This window comes from Temnothorax curvispinosus, unplaced genomic scaffold, assembly GCF_003070985.1.
Source record: "Temnothorax curvispinosus isolate PA1 unplaced genomic scaffold, ASM307098v1 QBEX01013507.1, whole genome shotgun sequence".
NCBI classification, from domain to species: Eukaryota; Metazoa; Arthropoda; class Insecta; order Hymenoptera; family Formicidae; genus Temnothorax; species Temnothorax curvispinosus.
In genome coordinates, this window is record NW_020223287.1 from 1 (window position 1) to 9876 (window position 9876).

General features: G+C 39.5%; 1 long non-coding RNA gene across 3 annotated transcripts; it reads left to right on the forward strand.

Moving 5' to 3' along the window:
• Positions 1 to 1663: 1663 nt before the first annotated feature.
• LOC112463649 lies at positions 1664 to 4892 on the forward strand. Of its 3 annotated transcripts, XR_003041818.1 has the most exons (6): positions 1664 to 1853; positions 2053 to 2251; positions 2327 to 2571; positions 4029 to 4190; positions 4520 to 4628; positions 4742 to 4892. It is a non-coding gene; the product is annotated as an uncharacterized LOC112463649 (long non-coding RNA). The 3 variants fall into 3 exon arrangements; XR_003041819.1 differs by having other exon boundaries at positions 1664 to 2251; positions 4029 to 4194; XR_003041817.1 differs by having other exon boundaries at positions 1664 to 2251.
• Positions 4893 to 9876: the final 4984 nt, after the last annotated feature.

A 9876-nucleotide genomic window follows, 5' to 3' on the forward strand; every position in this document is an offset into this window, starting at 1 on the left:
AATAATAATAATAATAATAATAATAATAATAATAATAATAATAATAAAAGAAAAAAGCGGAATCGGAACTCAAAACCTCGCGATTACTGTAACTATTAGTAGGATACATAAAGGCCTTCGCACAATAAAAAATATAAAGAATAAGGAACAGATATTAGCGATTAGAAATAAAAAAATCAGGAATAAAACTGGTATAACATTAATACATGGCTTCCAATAGGTTAAAAACTTTTTGTCTGTGTTATTCCCTGTTTCCGTTGCCTATATTTTTCATCGTGCATCCAACTTTATTCTTGATTCTTTAGTCCTAATCGCTAATATATGTTCCTTATATTTTTCATTGTGCGGAGGCTTTAAGATCTCTTGTCTCCCTCACACAGTACAAGTGCGCGCTCGCCGCCACTACCTCCCCGATAGTAACAACTCTCGCGGTAGCAATCAGAACTAGAAAACAGGACCGCTTAGCGGACCTTCCCCCACCACTAAAAAAGCGGGGAGTTATCCAATGTATATACAACCGTATTCTCGACAGTAGCAAAATTGCTCCGGTTCACGAGGTTGTACACCGCCGTGCATCCGTTAAGTTTTTGTATTCCGGTTCACGCGGCTCTAAAAAACACCGTCGTGCACACGAGTCAACTGCTCGTTTAGAGCATCGCTCATTGTCTCGCGCCGTTTGAGAGTCCGCAGCAATTCTCCTTCGCCGACGCGAGTGAAGAACACCGCGTCTAAGTCGCGCCGCGCCTCGCCATTGTATTGTACGTTCGATCGTCTCGATCGCTTCGAAACACGGGGACTCGTTTTGCGCACTGCGCTACGACCAAGTGCGACTGCAGTGTAACGCCTTTAGTGCGTTTAAAAACAGTGCAATCCAAACGTGCGCTGCCGACTTGCCATCCGCCTCCGCGATCGGCCGAACATATTCGCGTCGCGGATAATCTGTGCGCCACGCCATCCGCTGATCACGTGCGCGCCAAGTGTCGCGCTCACACATACGAGTGCATTCACGCAAACTGTAAAATAACGCTCACTTATTAAAGACTTTGTGAATCCGACCATCAAGTGTCCGTCTTCTAATTTTGCACCTCGAATCCATGTCGGGGTTGACCCGGCACATTACTCCAATTGGCGATCCGGAGTTACGCCCGGAAAGCAATAATTCGCCAACAATATTGTAATAAAGTTGATAGTACGTTTAAATTTTTATCTCAAAAACATTACAGGAATGATAGAAAAATCTTAGCGCAATGTTATTTGCAACGTTATGGCACTCCCATTTCAACATTACTGAAATTTCGGAATTGTGGTCAAAGTATGTTCATAATGATGTTCTATACAACATTAAAAACTACATATTTAACAACATTACAAGTTCTAGAATATCGTTGCAATAACATTGTAATAATAATTTTTTGCTTACTGGGTGTATTCATATGCACTCCCAGTAAGCAAGGAACATTAAATTAACGTTTAAAAATATTGACTTTATGTGTATTTTTTAAACGTTTTTTAATAATATTATACACATATTTAAAAAATATTATTTCGTAATATGATTTTTCTGAATGTTGTTAAAATATTTTAAAAACGTTACAGAAAATATTTTTCAAATGTTACTCTGACATTTATTTGAGATTAATGCAACAGTTCAAAATTCCTTGTAATTTGGACTTGGAAATAACGTTGGTAGTATATTAATTTTCTGTTGTTAGAATGTTATTGTTTTATATTGTGCCCAACGCTCATCGCGACAGCCATGATGCGTACATTTACGTATGATGCGTGAGTGCGTATACACACGTGTGGATCGAGCAGTGCGGAGTGCTCTTTATTTACAGTATATTTATATATAAGTAACTATTATATTCTAAAAGTTGTATATTAATAATAAGAACTCAATTAACCATATGTGCTATGAATAGTAGCTGATATGATGATCTATATAACCTATAATTTAGGTTAACTACAAATAACGTTCTTTGGGTATCGGTAGAAACTATATAGTGGAATTAATTTGCTATTTTCTTGCAATTTACTGCCGATTATTTTCAGCTGTTTGAGTGCGTCGAGATCATGAGCAAACGCACGCTTGTTGCGACAGCCAATCGGAAGCAGTAATAGTTCTGGAGACTGTAGTCGCATTATCTTACATATACGTATGATGTGTGAGTGTGTCATATATACGTACGTTTGTGCTTGTGCGCTTGTGCGCTGTCGAGCGCTTTTAATTGTATACAACATTTTTATATGGGTAAGTAATTATTATATTCTAAATCTTGCATATTAATGATAAGAACCCTGCAATTATCTAATGTGCTGTAAATAGGTAGCTGGTGATTCAAGATCTATTTTTCGACCTATATAAGAGAGAAATTTGCAGAAGAAAAAAAATATACCAAAGTATTAATAAGGATCGAACATATTCTTGATGTACTCGGGCCGCGAGGCTGAGCAATATTCTAAGGAAAGTATTGTACAAGATACAAAGATTGGACAATATCTCATCCCTTTATCTTCTATTGACAATTTGAAGATATGCTAAAAACTGATCAAGAAGCTTTCATGCAAGTTGTAAGTAAAGCTGCTTATCACAATTATAATTAATTCTATAAACATTTACAAATAACATTCCCGGTTAGTATAATAGTTACATAATCGTAGTAGATATAAATTTACACAATAAAATCTGCAGACTTTGAAAATTTAAGAATTAAGAGAAAAGACTGTAAGAAATATCTCCTCTCCCTCCCTCTCTCTCTCCCTTTTTCTCCCTTTCTCTCCAAGAGTAGTAAATATAATATTTGCAATTTAGAGTCTGTTTATGTTCTAAACTCAGAGTTACAAACTTACTCTATGTCTTACATGATACGCGCACGCTATATAGATTAACCTTTTACGATTGGTGGAAATATAAATCACTAGCATGAGACTTTCACTTCTATATATTTTTATGTTTCCGGACGTTGCTTCCGCCTTCTTCTTGCAAGACTTTTCGTTATTTTCCGTTGAACGTGCAAAACAGCGACCTATTGTATTATCTTTCATCGTAATAAATCAGTTGGAAAAAATAAACTCGATTATTCTGCGCCATCAGAGTCGACAAAGAGATCACCAGGACTTGTAATTTTTACCGATTTTTTGGTATTATTTTCAATGTAGTGCCTATAGCAAAGATCTCGGCAAAGATAGTAATTGCGCATTATCTGTATCTACTATGTTTATAGTTATTTTGATTGTGGCGTAACATACAGACAAAATCATCCAAACGTCATATCAAATAAGTACTAACGCATTCATACTACATTGTTCAAGTCTTTTATGCATATATGGATCTTCTATATATAAATGTGTGTTGCTTTGTTTTACCATATTTAGCAGAAAGCTTAAGTATTTATATATAAAAATCTTCTTGCAAACTTTTCATATATTTTTAAGCTTTTAAATTTAATGGAAATGTTACAGTAATATTTTTTTACAATTTTCTTTAACGGAGCAAACATACTGATAATATATAAACAATTTTTGTAACAAATAAATATTTACACTGAAAGCTCGAGATCTTTACTTTGAAATTTTTAAATCATTTTTGTAATATATTGAGCAAATGCTCTAATTGATTTACACCTATTTTTATTATGTAAAAGCATTTGTAATTCTATGCAACCATTACGATATATGTAAACTTTCTAAAAGAAGGTAGAATTTTGTCGGTAAAGTTTTCAAATATGGTATGTCCTTCAAAAATCAAAATGTATTTGTATTAATCTCCATAATGTATTCAACTGTATATTTTACGTATAAAACGATCAAATAGAATCTTGAGGAGGAGCACTCAATGCGTTCAAAACCAAAAATGGTTACTCTGACTCTTAATCTTACAAACTTATATCTATAATATATGTCCTTTAATATGTTCTATAATATCCTATAATATGTGTTATTATATTTTAAAAGTCTTCTGAATTATTTTCCTTGCAATTTATAATAATAAACTGCATTATATAGAATTACAAGTATAAATTTTTCAGGTGAACAAGGTTATGTTAATTGGAGGGAAACATGAAAAGAATTTTATTAAAAGAAGTTTGAGGGCTACATTTTCTGATGACTTAGCCTCCATGTGTTCATGAACTGGCCAAAAAAATAATTATAAAATTGGAGATACGCACACACAATTCTGAGCATTAAAAGTAAGTAATTTTTTAAGAAATGTATATATTACTTGCAGTATTAAATGCTATGTTTTATGTCTCAGAATTTATTAAAATTGTCTCCTTATTTTTTGTAGCAATCATCGTTAAAAAGCAGGACACACATACACGTTAAAAATTCTTACGAAATAAAAGAAAAATATATATATCCATAAACTAATATTTTTGATCGATTTAGTATATATGTAAACTATTCCGGAAACTTTTGTGTTATTTCAATAATTATCATAAGTTTTAATTGCCGTTAAATTAACATTATTTATTTCTTTCATCTAACAATAAACTGTATTGAATTTTTCTTATTTCAGAAGCTTTTAGAGCAATATTCCCTCGGAATACAGAAAAAGATTTTCAATACTTTGTAATGGAGTGGTTCAGATTCGCAAACGTCCGTAAGGAAAAAAAAACATTAAAAAGGTAATGTAATGTATTTCGGTATATACTCTCTATAAAATAAAATTATTATAGTTTGCCGCGTTATAATTTATAAGTAACTTTTTCACTAATTTAATTCTACTTTTATTTTTCAGGAAGTGATAAATATATTATCTTACTTGCGTGGCTCCGCGCGAGTGATTATTATAGTAACAAATTTTTTTATTTGAAAGATGAGTTTTATCCCAAAACCTTACGCTAGGATCAGTGATCTTCACCAAAAATATTATTGTGATAAACTGAAAACTGTAATATATGGTATATATTATTTTTATATTGTGACGTGACAAGTCGCGTCTCCTTCCCGGACGGGCTCGGCCGAGGGGAATTCGGGGATGCCTCCTCGTTAGAGCGAGAGGAGGGCGCTTGCGTATAGTAATTGGTCTAATTAGGTATTAAGTTTTTAAGGGATCGCCGGTGGTGACCGGACTTCAGCTGTAACGGCCGGGGGCCGCGACGAGGAAGGGCAGAGGATTAAAGAGACGGCCAGGGGACATGGCTGGAAGTCGGATCGCCCGGACCTCCCCGCAAGCGCATGGGCGTCGCCGGCCGGAATTCACCCCGCACTCGGTCGTAACAGCGGCAGTATATCGATCAGGAGGACCCCAGATCACCCACGAGCGAAATGCCAGTGGCACAAGGGTGCAGAGGAGCGGCCCAGGGAAAGGTACCGCCCTGGGGCCGTCACCCCGAGGGGGATGCCGGCAGACGGGGCCGAGGCCCGGCCAGCCTGACCCCGAACGCCGACCCGATCATCGCGGCCCGGACAGCCGGGTGAATCGAAAAGCCCGCGCCGAATCGGAGGTGATTGCAGCGGCGTCGCCGGAAAGGGAGGCGCGCGAGAAGCTGAGGCGCCGACGAAAGCGCCCTGGAATGGAGTGGCGCCCCCGGAAGGAGCGGCGCACGTGCGGCCTAGGCGCAGGAAGCGCTAGGATCGGCAATCCGGTCGAGCGACACGCCACAGCGCAGGCGCGGGGAACCGGCGCGATCCCGGCAGGCTATCGTTTCCGTCACTGTCGTGCCGGCTAACGAGCGAGGAGCATCTCCTGCATTTCGAGCTGCCCGGACTACCGGAGGGACGACAACGATTGTAAGGTCACCACTCTGGCGTTCCCGCGTTAAGAGAAGAGGGTTCGCTCGAGGCATCGGCCCGTGGCACACGTTGGTTACCGGAGTTACGCAGGATACCTGTGTACCGCGTTAGAGCGTGCGATACCTTGCGCTCGCCTTGAAGTAGAGTCGTGTGGAAAAAGTGCCAGGGCCTTGCCGAGAGTGAGCTCTCGAATGCGTAGAGACCATTTGCGCCCTCCCCGCGAGCACCGCCACGGCCGACAGTCGCGTGGCGTTGGGATGTGTGAATCGAAATAATCGTGTCGCGTTTATGTAGCGTTTCGTCAAATTAATGTAAATAATCGTATCGCGTTATTCGTGATTGTGTCGCGTTTCATTGTGCTAGAGTTTATGTCCGTAATCGTATCGCGTTTTGGCCATATTATTTGAGCTCGTAATCGTGTCGCGTCCTGGCCATATTAACGAGAGTGATAATGAGAGTGAGGTCTTGCGTGGCGATAACGGGAGCGAGTTGTGCGGGTAACGGCGAGCCGCGAGTGGTCATGTAATTTGAAGGGCACTCGCCCTCGTATTTGAGTAACGCATCCGGGCCCTCGAGGACAGCGAATATTGGTTTGGCGGGACGAAGAGATCGACGGGATCGGTGCGGGGCCGCGGAATCTCCGTGCTTGCGAGAGAATTCGGGATTCGCGTGGCAAGCCGCGGGATCGTCCGCGATACAAGTCCTTATTTCGTGTTCGGGGGCAATCGCCGGCCAGCGTGGTCGACTCGGCGAGATCGCCCATACTTTTTGCGTCGCGCGGAATCGAAGTGGCCCGGGTGTGCGTTGAAGGAGCTGCGGAGGGTGCGGCGAGCGATTCGTCGGCCTCGTGGCGTAAGTTCATTGTGTTGAAGCCAGGTACCGCGATACCTGAATCGTCCTTATTTCTGTTAAGCTTTCGTGTGTCCGTCTGCGTTTATCTGTTGCGTTGAGAACTTCGCGTGCATTAGTCTACGGTGTTTCATGGTCGACATTACTGCGTGTCCTTATTGCGTATGCGGCATTCGTGCGTCCGCCTCGCTTGCATTGTTGCGGTAATACGAGACTCAGATCGATTATACATCTTGATACTGCCTGACTAAATATATATTTTGTTATTATTATTTATTTTCTTGTGAGTGTGATTAATTGTGTGACGCCTCTCTCCGAATTCCCTGAAAGAGCCCTACGCCCTGAGGTATTGCCGGGAATATCGCGTCGGACATATTAGAGTACGGTGGTGCGATCCGTCGCACCTGGCGCCCAATCTTTTGGTGTCGGAATTAGTTGTGCGTGCTGCCAGTCCTCGATAGCCCTCCACCGGATTGCGAGACCGGGGGAAAAAGCGTCGCAATATAAATAAAACTTTTTTATGATAAGTGAATTATTCCCTAATGCAGATTGGTATTATATAACAGGCCTGGGCAACTTCGAGCTCCGGAGCCACGACACTCCCCTACTTTCCGTGGATAGAAAAGAAGTGTCGTGGTTCTGGAGCTCAAAGTTGTCCAAGCCTGGTCTATAAAAAAGCAATCTAAATAATAATTAGACAATAAATATTGAGATATTTTATTACTATTGCATATTTATTGAAAACATGTTGCCTGTAATAGAAATAAAACATCAATAAGAACTTTAATTAAATGTTAGAATTAACATTACGGTAATCTTAATATAATATTGTAATAAAGTTGACAGTACGTTTAAATTTTTATCTCAAAAACATTACAGGAATGATAGAAAAACCTTAGCGCAATGTTATTTGCAACGTTATGGCACTTCCATTTCAACATTACTGAAATTTCGGAATCGTGGTCAAAGTATGTTCATAATGATGTTCTTTACAACATTAAGAACTACACATTTAACAACATTACAAGTTCTAGAATATCGTTGCAATAACATTGTAATAATGGTTTTTTGCTTACTGGGCTGTATTAAAGTTCTGTCTAGTTATAAATCATGTGCTCTTTACTGTCGTAAAAACCATCAGGTTATGAGCCCAGTGCCACGTGTTGAGTGCATGATATAAAATTAAAGACGGAACAAGTTTAAGTGCAAAGAAAATAAAATGTGCGCCGCGACTAATACACTGGGAGCGCTGGAGAGCGTCGATAAACTGAAGGATGCCGAAGAATATCCACTGTGGAAATTTCAAATCAAAATCTACCTGGAGGCAGCAGATCTTCTGGACATCGTACAGTCGGAGCCAAAAGCGGCACAGTCAGAATCAACGGAATGGAGGAAGAAAGATGCCAAAGCGAAACGAATAATCGTAAGCACTCTAGAAAACCAATCACCGATACATATAGTTGCGTGCATTACGAGTTATGAAATGTGGCAAAAGCTAAAAGGAATTTATGAAAGAGATTCACAGCATCAGAAATGCGCTCTGATGCAAGAATTCTTCGAATATAAAAAGAAAAGTAACATTGATATGGTCACATACATAACAGAGTTAAAAAATCTTGCCTTTAAACTTAAAAGTCTAAGAGAAGAAATAAATGATACCATGATCATGTCTAAAATCTTGACAGTTGTACAGAAAATTATAGATTTTTTACAAGCGCATGGGAATTGACACCCGCTGGAGAGAGGACAGTGGAGAATCTGACAGCGAGACTTCTAGCGGAGGAGGCAAGGAACCGATCGGACAAAGAAGAAGAAGTGGCATTTAAGGCAGAAGAGAGGAAATGCTACAAATGCAACATGAAGGGTTATGTAGCGCACGCATGTAAAAAGGTAGACAATACTAAGAAACATGACGTTAAATGTTTTAATTGTCATAAAATCGGCCACATGGCAAAAGATTGCAGAAGAGATTCTTGTAAAATATGTAAAAAGACTAACCACTCGGAAAAAGACTGCTTTTTTAGAAATAAGACAAAAGGTGACCCGGAGAAAGACGAAAAGAATAAAATAGCCTTTCTAACAAGCAATGAAGAAACGAAAGATTGCTGGATTGTCGACTCAGGATCAACGTCGCACATGACGAACAATTCAACCAAGTTGAGAGAAGGACACAAAATAACACACACGACAAAGGTCGGAGTGGCAAACAAGGAAGGAAACATGGTAGCGAGGAAGACTGGAACGGTCGACCTAAGAAACTGTGAGTTAAACAACGTACTATATATACCAGATTTAAGAAAAAATCTCTTGTCTGTTGGCGCAATAACACAAAAAGGAGTGTTGTGTCCCTTTTTGGGTACACTAAGATTCGATCGTTCCAAGGAGGAGGCGGGATGGGTGACTGATAGAACACTCTTCGATAAACGGCACTTCGAATAAAGAATACTTTAATTGAATCTGCTTTACAGTTATTGCGTACAAGAATGCCCGTTACTGATCTGCTCCCTGACTCCGATTGCCCTCTCGTCTCCTGTTGTCGCTTCCTTTTGAATCCTCGTCCTGTCCTTCGATATCGCTGAGTTGCTCGATCGTATGTAGGCCGATCGCGCAACTCATCTTTTGCTGATTCGGCGTTGTGTAATTCTTTCGGGCTTTCGCGGTCGCGTTCCCTATTGTTCTTCGCGGTCTTTATTCTTAATACTATTTATTGTTATATTAATTGGGGCCGCAACATCCCTCCCCCTTTGAGAGAAGGAAACTACGGTCTGTAGTTTTCGCTACAATTTTTCGCTGCTTATCCTATTTCTATTTCTATTAGGGTGGTTTATTTTCTTTATTTGTTTCTGAGGTTACATTCTTCTTATTTTCTAGTATAGTATCGCTGAGTCGCCCTGTACGTGCGGTCGGGCGCTTGCTCGTTTCTTATGTCTTTTTATTACATAGATGATTATTCCTACTATGCTTAATATAATTATTAACGTAAGTGTCGATCCTACGGGATATATGACATAGGGATTTTTTATTAGGGTGTCTTGGGATTTTTCCAATTCTTTATTTATGTCGCTTAGTTCTAGACTTAATTCCATTAATTCGTTCGGATTCCTAATTACAGGTTCTAATCTAATTTCTTTTTTTACTTGTTCGTTAATATTTTTATTTTTGTTTGTTAGCGTTAGGTTAAAATCTGCTAAGTGCATTTCTATTTGTCTCATAGTCGTTTGTCTTTTTGTTTTTATAATAATGTCGGGTGTGGTTAGTTTACAATTTTTGATTATACTTAGTTTCCCT